The sequence below is a fragment of the Hipposideros armiger genome, unplaced genomic scaffold (genome assembly GCF_001890085.2).
Source record: "Hipposideros armiger isolate ML-2016 unplaced genomic scaffold, ASM189008v1 scaffold_26, whole genome shotgun sequence".
Classification (NCBI taxonomy): domain Eukaryota; kingdom Metazoa; phylum Chordata; class Mammalia; order Chiroptera; family Hipposideridae; genus Hipposideros; species Hipposideros armiger.
In genome coordinates, this window is record NW_017731376.1 from 3,721,382 (window position 1) to 3,734,419 (window position 13,038).

A 13,038-nucleotide genomic window follows, 5' to 3' on the forward strand; every position below is an offset into this window, starting at 1 on the left:
AAGACAGTTGCTTGCTGGCCATTGGATGGCCGCTCATGGCAGCTCACGAAAGCGCCCACCATCTGCTGGCCAGCCCCACTGCAGCCTACACCCTCGCTGGCAACTCAGGCAGCCCAGCTCCAGGTCAAGCTGTTGTTCACCATCTTAGCTGTAGAGGGCGCAGCGTCACTGGCCCTCATGTGGGATCCAAACTGGGGCCTTGCTGCTCAGAGCTGGCATCCCAAGCCAACTCCTAACAAACAAGCCACTCAGCCGGCCCTATACAGATCAGTTTAAAAAAATATATTTTACTGGTGGCAGAGGTGGCAGCAGATGGGGAGTGAGACTGCAAGTTCCTAACCCTTATTCCCCGTCTTCATTCAAATATCTTGCGTAACCGCTAAACTGCTTTCTTGGGAATCCCACAATAACATGGCAAGAATGCATACACTCAGGGTTAGTGGAGAGAACACTTAACTGGCAAAATGTGTGAATTATTTGTATATAGGCAATTACAAATACGAGGTAAAATAGTGTCAGTTATTAAGCATCAGAACCATACATTTAGTGTGGACAGTTGAAGTGAACTCAATAGTGACTTAGCAAATCTAAGCCTTTCAGTCTTTCTTTATTTTTTTTAACTTATCTTTGTGTCATGTATTTAGTGGTTAATTGTGTAGTTAATTCCTGGCTGGCTACAGAGGAATTTGGTTTTCCAGAAGGTATCCTATTGAGTCTTACCAGCCTGTAAAAGGAAGAGTTGTATATAACATTAACTTTTAGAAATTGAATCACATCCTGAATGTAATAACAGCACTCTTTATTGAAAGAAAACATAACTAAAAAAAAAAGAAAAAAGAAAACATATCTGAAGAATCCTCTTGATATAAGAATAATATTTGCTCCATCAACTTACTCTCTAAATTTGTGTTAGAAAGTAACAGAAAGTAGCAAGTTGTGGTACAAAGAACACAAGACTTAGTCTCAAGGGATCAGGATTCCAATTCTTATCCTGATTGTCACTAGTTGTATGATGTCAAGCAAACCACCTAACATTGCAGGATAACTTTTCCCATCACTGAGGGAGTTGAACTAGGGGATGTCCAAGAATTTCTCCAGCTCTAGACTTTATGTTCACCTCTCAAATGTGGATATTCATTGATTACATGATGTTTTCATGAAGACACACCTATATTACATAACCAAGACAACTCAGTGTAAAAATGCTAATCCCTAGGAATGATTTAAAGCTATTTGACAATTGTGGTGCATTATCACCATCTTATTAACCTGAAAAAGACAATGAAACTTTTATAATTTCTTGATTAACCATAGAGACTAGTTTTTGTTTTTGAAAAACCTGGTCTTAGGTATGGTATCAAATGCATGGCCGTAACTTTAGATTTATTGCATTTTTAAAATGGGGAAATACCTATTTTGCCTGTATTACAAGGTGATTGTGGGTGAAAATAGTTACTTATAAAAGAATTCCCTTTGCAAAATGCAAAACATTTTGAAGCTTGTAGTTTAATTTGTGTTCTGTGGCAGAGATAAATTATTTCCAACTGCTAGTTTCAGGCAGAGAGCAATGGTATTTTATGAATGCCGTCCTGAGATGGAGACCCTGCTGCCCTAGAGGCAGGATCTCACCTATCGGCAGCATCGTTTTGACCTCAGAGGAAAGAAATGCCACTATGCTCACTGCAGTGTCCATCATCAGAGCAAGGGTATGTCTGAGGAATACTGTAGGGCATTCTACTCTCTTCACAGAAGTGATTTACTTGCTGAAATGAGGATTATGGCAGGTGTGGTTCCACGGACCATCTGACCTGGTGCTTTCATTTCCTTGGGTTTAGTCTTCTTTATCCTGGCTGTATCACTTACTGGCCACATGACCTTGTGCATATTGTCTAATGTTTATGGCTCTCGGCTTTGCTCCATACATCAGTTTCTTCTCTCTCAAAAATGATAGCTATTAGATTTGCCACTCTTACACTATTATTCCCTAAATGCAGAGATTTGCAAACATATATATGTGCTCAAAGAAAGACTATTTAAAGTTCCATGGTTAAGTCATTCATTTCCCCAATTCTCTATTGCCATTGGACATTATTACTTAGGATTAAATTTTGCTGAGAGTAGCAGAGACTGAAAATATAGTGTCTTAAATAAAATTGAAATCTTTTTTTCCTCAGATAAGAAAAGGTTTGTAGATAAGTAGTTCAATGCTGATGTGGTAAGTCTGTTTGACAAAGTGCCCAGGGACCGAGCTCCTATCGTGTTGCTCCTTTGTATATAGCTCCATTACTAAGATCATCTCATAGCCGAAGTTAGCTGCTCCAGCCATCATGTCCATATTCTAGCTAGCAGGAAGGAGGAAGGGACAACAAAAAAGCTAAAGAGTGTGGATTACCTGTCTTTTAAGGAAGGTCCCCCAAATGCTGTATGGCTCTTGTACATTGGGTGAAAACATATCTAGCAACAAAGGAGGCTGTGAAATATAGTCTTTCTCTGTCCATGAAGAGGATAACAAATATTGGGGAAAACATAGCTCCTTTGTCACAAGAACAATTACAGAGGCATTGAAAAACATTTCTCAGACTAGAGAGACAGTTATAAAGAAAGGGGACATATATAATTATGTTAGGCTGAGTTGGGTGAATATTATGAAGTTTTGTTGTTGTTATTATATGTAATTATCAAAGAGAAGTTACACCTGATACTGAAGCCTAACTTGCATTCCTGAATTGTGTATGAATGTCTTCTGTAGTAAAGTATGCTGGCAAAAGTATGGATGTCTTCATTAGTAAACTTATTTTGTTCTCTGTGAAGCATATACATTATGTTTGCAACACATTACTTGTATTCTGTAAAAGTTATTTTTTTTCCATTGGAGAGCTATGTGCTTGAAAAGGATCTAATAACTTGGTTCAGGGTGTCAATCAATAAAGCACATGAATAACCAGTGGGAAGCAGTCACTAGGCTGCCCAAGGGGAAGTCATCCAAGAATGAAATCAGTACAACAGCTGAAGTGCATCCTTCATCAAACACATGTAAAACAGATCAGAAAGACATCAATTCCCAGTGCTGGCATGGGTGGTCTTTCTACTGCATGTGTAATTTCCAATTTAACAAAGGTTAGTACACTTTTGTAATTTGAAATGTCGAAATAGTAAATCCTATGTGGGTCAACTAGGTGGCAGTTTTACAATTTATAATGAATATGCAGTTAAAGTTATTTTAATTATTTGCAGAGTTTTTAAAAAAACTAGTATAGATATATATTCTGGGCTAACAGTTTTTATGAGTCAGGAATAAAATATCTAATATCTGACACAGTTGTCTTTTAGGTCAATATAGCCTGATATGATAGGAGGGCAGCAATAAAGTATTGTTAAACAGTTCTAATTAGTGTGTGCTTCCTTCTGCTACCTTTTAATAACCTGTTACTTCCACTTAGTTGTTTATTCATTGGGATAACTTATTTTAGAGACTAGTTTGAATATTTAACCTGTTCTTGTTTTTTTATTTAAAATTTCCTCTTCAATTTTAGTTTGTAAGTTAATAACATTAAATTTACTTATTTATGAGATAAAATATGTTTGTAATTTTTTGCTTTTTTAAATTGAATTGATTTTCAACATTTTATTTAATTAGAAAAAAATTTCCTCACAGGATCAAGGTATGAAAGGCTGAAAAGGTTACATTTTCTTCTCTTTATCTGTAGTAAGTTCACTCTGGCAGGTGTGCTTGTCAATGCTGAAACCTTTTTCCATTTTTTTTAATAGCCACACCAGCAAAATGACTGTTTCAGTTTTTGGTATTTTAACACCTTTTTTTATTTTTATTTTTTATATATGTTAGTTCAATTCACAGAAATCACATATTGAAAGGCTACTTGGTTTCAGGTGCTTTGTTGAGATTGAGAAATATAAGGATGATTGAAGCAGGGTTTCCTGACCTTTAGAAGTGTGGTGGAGTCCAGACTAGAATATGAAACTCCTAATTTCAACTGCTTTTAGAAAACTAAAATAGAATAGCAGTCAGAGAGCTCTAAATAAGGGATTTAAGATAAGAAATGGATGATTTAACCATAATGGAAAGCAACACAGAGATGTGCTTTTGTTTTAAATATCTATCTTTGAATTGAACTTACATATGAGTTTTGCATCTCTCTATATTACTGGTGGTCCAGAAAAGGTGTGGTTTGATAACAAAAAGATCCCTTTATCCCAAATGCATTACAAAGTTCGATTTGTATGTAACTTGAAACCTGTGAAAATCTAGTTCTCTTTTCTTTAACCAAAGATACTTTCTATTTTACACCATTTTGCCAATAGAAATAGTACTAAAATTAGAAGTGGTATTCAAATCTCTTGACTTGGGTAGTGGTGCATTTTCTTTCAAAGATGAGTTACAAAGAAAGTGGTCAATGATCAAGGGTAGACATTGATCCCATAAATCTCAACCTCTATGAATCTGTTATCCTTTAAAAATCAGTTTAGTATTTCATCCCCAAACAGAATTTCCTTAGGACTCTACAGCTTATAAAACACAGAACATCTGAAAAAAAGGAAACACCCAACCTTAATCATATTATATTTTAAATGAAAATAAAAGTAATAAAGTTGTATTGGTATAAAGCTTTAGTAGACTTATTAAGTAAGCAGGATATTCCTAATGTTACATCAATGCAAAATAAGGAATTCTTATATAAACTTCAACACAAAATAAAAGGGAAACCCAGGAATCAGAATAAAGAGCCTGAGAGTCAAAAGACATGTAAGTGTAAAATCTTCCTCCATAGCCAGCCTATTGGTGAATTTCCTTCTCGTGTTTCTTTTCTTGTGCATTTAGCAGTGCCATCTTTTTTCTTTCTTTCTTCTTCCATTTCTCACCCATCCCCCCAACCCCTTCCCATCTAGCAACCATCAGTTTGTTCTCTGTATCTATGAGTCTATTTCTGTTTTGTTTGTTTATTCTGTTCTTTAGATTTCACATATACGTGAGATCATATAGCATTTGTCTTCTCAGTGTGATTTATTTCACTTAGCATTATATCTTCTAGGTCCATCTATGTTGTTATGAATGGTAAGACTTCATCCTTTTTTATGGCTGAATACTCCATTGTATAAATGTACCACAATTTATCCACTTATCATTAATGGGCATTTCGGTTGTTTCCATATTTTGGCTATTGTGAATAGCACTGCAGTAAACATAGGGGTGCACATATTTTTTCAAATTAGTGTTTTGGATTTCTATGGATAAATACTCATACCCAGGAGTGGAATTGCTGGGTCATAAGGTAGTTCTATTTTTAATTTTTTGAGAAACCTCCACAATGTTTTCACAGTGGCTGCACCAATTTGCAGTCCCACCAAAAGTGCACAAGGGTTCCCTTTTCTCCATTTCCTTACCAACACTTGTTTTTTATTGATTTATTGATGATATGATAGCCATTCTGACAGGTGTGAGGTGATATCTCATTGTGGTTTTTATTTGTATTTCTTTGATGATTAGTGATGTTGAGCATCTTCTGATATGTATATTGACCATCTGTATGTCCTCTTAGGAGAAATACCTGTTCAGGTCCTCTGCTTAATTTTTTAATTGGATTGTTTGTTGTTTTTTGCTGTTTATTTGTATGAGTTTTAAAATAAATTTTGGATATTAACCCTTTATCAGATAGATCATTGGCAAATATCTTCTCCCATTTAGTAGGTTGTCTTTTCATTTTGTTGATGGTTTTCTTTGCTGTGCAAATACATTTTAGTTTGATGTAGTCCCATTTGTTTATTCTTTCTTTTGTTTCTCTTGTCCAAGGAGCTATATCAGTAAAAATATTACTAAGGGTATTGTCTGAGAGTTTACTTCCTATATTTTCTTTTCAGAGTTTTATGCTTTTGGCTCTTACACTTAAGTCTTTAATCCATTTTGAGTTTGTTCTTGTATATGGCATAAGAAGGTTGTCCAGTTTCACTTGTTTGCATGTATCTGTCCAGTTTTACCAGCACCATTTATTGAATAGACTGCCTTTACCCCAATGTATATTCTTGCTTTCTTTGTCATAGATCAAATGACCATGTAGGCATTGATTTATTTCTGGGCTCTCTATTCTGTTCCACTAATCTATGTGTCTGTTTTTATGCCAGTATCATGCTGTTTTTGATTTCTATGGCTTTGTAGTATAATTTGATATCAGGTAGCATAATACCTTTAGTTTTGTTCTTCCTTCTCAGGATTGCCGTGCCTATTTGGGATCTTTTATGGTTCCATATAAATTTTAGGATTATGTGTTCTAGTTCTGTGAAAAATGTCATTGATATTTTGATAAGGATTGCATTGAGTTCATAGATTGCTTCGGGTAGTATGGACATTTTCACTATATTAATTCTTCCTATCCATGAGCATGGTATATGTTTCCATATAGTTGTATCTTCTTTAATTTCTTTCTTTAATGTCTTCTAAGTACAGAGGTTTTACTTCTTTGGTTAAATTTATTCCAAGTATTGTTTTTTGTTTTTTGTTTTTGGATATAACTATAAATGGGATTGTTTTCTTAATTTCTCTTTCTGATAGTGATTGGTGTATAAAAATGCAACCGATTCTAAATATTAATTTTGTATCCTGCTACTTTATAAATTTATTGATCAGTTCTAATAGTTTTTTGGTGGAATCTTTTAGGTTCTCTCTATATAGTGTCATGTCATCTGCAAATAATGATAGTTTTACTGCTTCTTTTCCCATTTGGATGCATTTTATTTCCTTTTCTTGTCTGATTGCTGTGGTTAGGACTTCCAGAAGATGTTGAATGAAAGCTGTGAATGTCAGCATTCTTTTCTTGTTCCTGATCTTAAGGAGAATGCTTTTAGCTTTTCTCCATTGAGTATGATATTAGCTGTGGATTTGTCATATATAGCATAGCCTTTATTATGTTGAGATATAATCCCTCTATTCCTACTTTGCTCAGAGTTTTTATCATAAATGGATGCTGGATTTTGTCAAACACTTATTCTGCATCTATTGACCTGACCATATGATTTTTATTTTACATTTTGTTTATGTGGTGTATCAAATTAATTGCTTTGCAGATATTGAACCAAACTTGCATACAAGGAATGAATCCTACTGGATTGTGGTGTATGATCATTTTAATGTATGGCTGAATTTGGTTTGCTAATATTTTGTTGAGGATTTTTTCATCTGTGTTCATCAGGGATATCGGCCTATAGTTTTCTTTTTTTTGTAATGTCTTTGTCTGGTTTTGGAATCAGGGTAATGGTGGCCTCGTAAAGTGAGCTTGGAAGGCTTGCCCCGTCTTGAATTTTTTGGAATAATTTGAGAAGAATAGGTGTTAATTCTTTTTTTAATTTGGTAAAATTCACCTGTGAAACCATTTGGCCTAAGACTTTGTTGGGAGCTTGTTGATTACTAATTCAATTATGTTACGTAGTTGTAATTGGTCTGTTCAGATTTTCTGTTTCTTCTTGATTCAGCCTTGGAAGATGTATGCTTCTAGGAATTTATCCATTTATTCCAGATTGTCCAATTTGTTGGCATTCAGTTGCTTATAGTATTTTCTTAAAATATTTTGTATTTCTGTGTGGTCCTTTGGCACTTCTCCTCTTTCATTTCTGATTTTATTAATTTGGGTCCTCTCTTTTTTTCTTGATGACTCTGGAATAGAATTTTGTTTATCTTTTCAAAAATCCAGCTTTTGGTTTCATTGATCTTTTGTATTGCTTTTATAACCTCTTTTTCATGTATTTCTGCTTTCATCATTATTATTTCCTTCCTTGTACTCATTTTGGGCTTTGTTTGCTGTTCTTTTCAGATCTCTCAGGTGTAAATTTGTGCTATTTATTTGATATTTTTCTTGTTTCTTTAGGTAGGTGTGCATTGCTATATATTTTCCCCTCAGTGAATTTTCCACTGCTTTAATTGTGTCCATAGTTTGCATCATTGTAGTTTCATTTTCATTTGTCTCAAGGTATCTTTGGATTTTCTCTTTGATTTAATTTTTGAACCATTTGTTATTTAGTAGCATGTTATTTGCCTCCCTGTGTTTATATGTTTTGCAGTTTCAGTTTTTTTCTTGTAATTGATTTCTAGTTTCACACTATTGTGATCACAGAAGGCACTTGATATGATTTCAATCTTCTTAAATTTATTGGGACTCGTTTTGTGGCCTAACATGTGGTCTATCTTGGAAAATGTTCCATGTGCACTTGAGAAAAAAATGGATATTCTGCTTTGGGGTGAAATACTCCAAAAATATCAATTAAATCCATTTGGTCTAGAGTGTCAATTAAAGCTGCTGTTTCTGTGTTGATTTGCTGTCTAAAAGATCTGTCCATTGGTGTCAGTAGGGTGCTAAGTTCCCTGCTATGATTGTATTACTGTTGATCTCTGACTTTATGTTGGTCAATATATACCAGGGGTTACAAAAAATATATATACAAGTGGACACTTTGGTCAATGTTGCTCAAGCAGTAGTTCACCATAATCAGAAGTGTCTGGATGCTGATGGTAACCACTTTGAGCACCTCTTGTAATTGCAGAAGTCAAACGTGACTTGTATTCATTTTTTGCTATCGGTATGTATTGAGTACTACAATTTTAATAGTTTTAAAGTTTATTTTGTCTGTTATAAGTATTGCTACTCCAGATTTTTTAATGTTTTCATTTGCATAAAGTATCTTTTTCCATCCCTTTACTTTCAGTCTGTGTCTTTTGATGTGAGGTGGTCTCTTGAGGTGTACTTCCTAGATACCATTTTTTGACTTACACTTACTGTAGGTGAGGACTTAACTTTTCCAACTACCGCCACACTTTCCTTCCCAATCCATCAGAGTTTTGATTAAATCACTACTCATTGTGGTCATTATCATGACTTTGCAGATATTGCTCACTTTAGTGAACTAATTGTGTACTCTGATTATATATCTTTTAATGAACAATAGTGTTCCCCTGGAGTTAATATTTCCTGGAATAAAAAATGTCTTCTGTTTAGTTTGTTTAGCTTTATGTGTATCTACTGAGAGTTTTTCCCACATATAGAGATTTTTTTCATCAGTTCTGTAAAAAACCTCCCAATACTCCACAGTCACATGAGTCAATTAATATACCAATGGCCACTCTTCCATTTGCTTTCAATATTCCAAAAACATGTTCATATTTCTCATTCACTTTTTTTCCCTCTCTTACTCTCTTATTCTTATACTTTTAAACTTTTTCTTTAGTCTTTAATATATATCGTTGGGCAGAAATATGGAAGGAGACTGTGGCAGAAGCAGGCACGTCCTCCTGCCCCCAGTGTCAGCAGCTGAACTCCATATGTGAGGCCCTCACAGGTCAATCTGTACCACCTCTAGTTCCGTTGGATTGGGATTTTGCGTTAAACTGAAATTTGATGCCATTAACTCCCATCTAATTTCCTTCTGTTATTTAACAGTATTTAGACTATTTACTTTTATTCTTTTGCTATTTACTTTTTTTTACTAGCTTCCTATTGCTGTTGTAAGAATCAATTATTATTTCATAGTTCTGGAGGTCAAGAAATCTAAAATAGGTCCACAGAGCTGTGTTCCTTCAGGAGGCTCCAGGACAGAATCTTCCTCGCCTTCTCTAGCTCTGGAGGCCACCCACAGGCCTTGGCTCCTGACCCCACAATGCTCTGACCTCTGCTTGTGTTTCTCATCACATCTTCTTTCTGTCTTGTCCACCTTTTAAAAACTCTTGTGATTATGTTGGACCCACCTGGATAATATAGGATAATCTCCCCATCTCAAGATGCTCAAAGACACCTGTAAAGTCCTTTTTGCCATGTAAGGTAACATATTTATAAGTTTCAAGGATTAGGCTGTAGACTTTTGGGGGGCTGTTATTCTACCTACCACACTCTTCTATATGATAACTCTATAAATATTAAAAAAATGTTATATCTCCTCTCGGTTGTCTTCCTATTTTTTTAGGTTAATGTGCAAAATTTCTTCACTTGTTTCATATTTGACATAGCTCTTAGATTCATCACCATCCTTACTGCCACCATCTGTATTTACTTCCTATTTGCCAATGTCTTTCTTAAGTGTCCAGAACAGAACATGAATATGATCAGACCCTGGAAGATTCAATGAAGATATCATTCTCTTGCTTTTGGAAATTCTAATTCTACTAGTGCAGCTCAAGATTTCATTATTTTCTTGGGGAACATTGCTGACTAATATTGATCTTTTCACCAACTAAAATCTCTTAATCTTTTTCATGTAAAGTACTTGTGAGGTTTTTTTTTTCATTCTGTATTTCTGCAGTATTGTTCAAATAATAATTTAAAAACCCCCAAACAACAAAGAAATATTTAGGTCCCATTAGGTGTGAGAAACTGGATACTGTTACACTGAGGTAAGTCAGGTGTCAACTGCTTAGATGTCCCCAGTGTTCTCCAGCTTGCTTTCAGATTTAAACAAAATTGGCATGGGCTGTATCTCAGGAATGGAGGGCAGCACATCATCCCTCCCAATACTATGTCCAAGGCTTTCTGGGCAAGTTTATGCTGTGATTGGTCACCTGTGGTTAATCATCCATTTCTATAGAACTCTCTAAATCTGCATCTTATCTTCAATGCTGCTGTCACTTTGTTGTCCCACCTCACTGTACACCTCAATTCTTGTCTCCCCCAAAGCTCCATATGTAGACTTTTTGTGAAGGCCTGAAATCATGAAGGGAGATAACATGCAGCCTGGAAAAAAATTAACAATAAACACTGGACCTCAAAATTCTTGCCTCTGGGACTCCTCACAGGACCAGTTTTTGGCATAGAGCCCAGGTTTACATCAAAATGCTTGGTGTCTCCCTTTTCACCTCTCTTCAGGCTGCCAGCCTCAAACTACCCTCTCCTTTACTTCTTGCTTCAAGGCAATGTGGTCCGTGTTTGGGACTTTTTTTTTGAACAAAAAAATATCAAGGTGTTTGACTGAATAAAAAATACCTTCTCTACCTAATAAAGAATTCCTTATCAGGATTTTAGCATAAGAAGAAGGTTCATCCTTGTTACATCTATCTCTGAAAAATTCAAGCCAAAAGTCCATACAACTATATTATGAAAATAAAATACTTGTATATTCAAAAACTGTTCATGTTTTAAGAAAGCCATTATTATAAGTCATACATTGCAAAATGGAGATTATGGTTAGTTATTCTGAATTTCAAGCCACACAAATAATCTAGGATAAGTGTGAGGTTTTGCCCCCCATGGTGTATATCCTGCAGGTCTTGCACATACACAGGTCTGCCTGCATAAGAACCGCAAGATCAAAATACAAATACCATGATTCAGAACGTATCTCTCAGGAAAATTGATTTTTCCCCTTTTTAGTGAAAAAAGAAAAGACTATTTTTGATTTAGTGTATTAGGTGGGTTAAATTGTGTCCTAAAAAGATACATTTAAGTCCTAATCCCCAGTACCACAGACAGTGACCTTATTTGGAAGTAGGGTCTTTTTAATGGTAATCAAGTTACGATGAGGTCATCATAGTGAGCCCTAATCTGATACGACTGGTGTCCTTATAAAAGCGGGAAATTTGGACACAGACACATACACAGAGAGAACGTCATGTGAACATGAAGGCAGAGGTCAGGTAATATGTCCACAAGCTAAGGAACACCAGAGATTGCCAACAAATACTGTAAGCTAGGAGAGAGGCATGGAGTAGATTCTTCCCTACAGCCCTCCTAAGGAACCAGCCCTTCTGACATCTTGATCACAGACTTCTATTCTAGCCTTCAAACCTGTGAAACAATAGATTTCTAAAGTGCCCAGTTTCTAATACTTTGTTACAGTAGCCCTAGCAAAGTAATACAGAGCATCTGACAAAAATGAAAACTTTATTAATAACTTTGTAACTCCTTGGTCTATTTCTAACCTAAAATATGGTGGAAAGACACTTTATTTAGGTGAGAAAAGTTTTTTAGTATAGGTAAACTGTTTTTCAGTTAGAATGAACATATTTTGTCACATAAACTGGATTGAAATTCCTTTCAATTAACCAAATAATCTTTCCGGAAATGATATTTCTAAGTGGGGAGATTAGGTAGATGTTGACTAATGAGTCCAGTGTTTCTTCTTGGAAGGGCTGTCTGCTTGTGATGAACAGGATACTTGTGAGTATGGACCACATTTGAGAAGCAGAAATGAAGCCATTGGGAATATTGGGGCATCACCAACACCTACAATACATATAACAAATCCATCTGAAAACAAAAAAAGCAAACAAAGAGGAATGTTTCTTGACTCCACACTTTCCCTCTCAGCTCCAGTGCATAAACAAAATTAAGAAAAAACAAAACAAAACTATCTATACCCTCTGTGTCCATTTCCTTATCTTCCTTTTATTTTCGACCAGCTGTAATCTGGCTTTACCAATTTCCATTCCTGAAATGGAACTGAAACTGCTGTTGCTGAGGGCCCAGTGACTGTGCCAGCACCATTTCCCCTTCATCTTGCTCCTCCTGTCAGTAGCATCTGGCACTTTTGACCTTTTCCTCCTTGTTGACACCGCTTTCCGGCTCCTTTCCTGCTCTTTCCTGGTTTTCACCAGGCCTTCCTGGTCATGCCGTCTTGTTGCTGCCTTGTGCCGTCTTGTTGTCTGCTCTGTATATATTGCTTTTCTCTGCATCCTCTTTGTCTAAACACTCTCCCTAGGTTAGCCATTCAATGTCATAGTTTGAAATACTGTAAGAATGCTGAAGATTCCCAAATTGATGTCTTCAGCTCAGACCGGTCCTCTGAGCTCCAGACTTTTATATACAACTACCTGCCTACCTGACATCTCCATTTGTACATCTCATGTATCTTAAACTTAACATATTCCAAACTGAATTTTTGATTCCCATGCCAAAAACCCCATGTTTTCTCCAGCTCTTCATCGCCTCTGTAAAATACCCCAGAAATCTAGAAGTCATACTTTACTCCTGTCTTCTCCTCGCCATCCACTTCTCTCTACTTCCATTGATTCCACTCGAGTCCAGGCTACTATCATTTACTCTTGAGCTAATT

General features: G+C 35.7%; 1 pseudogene; it reads right to left on the reverse strand.

Annotated features, from left to right (window-relative positions):
* Window positions 1-10,581: 10,581 nt before the first annotated feature.
* Window positions 10,582-13,038, reverse strand: part of LOC109379438 (60S ribosomal protein L35a pseudogene) — a 31,741-nt pseudogene continuing 29,284 nt past the window's right edge.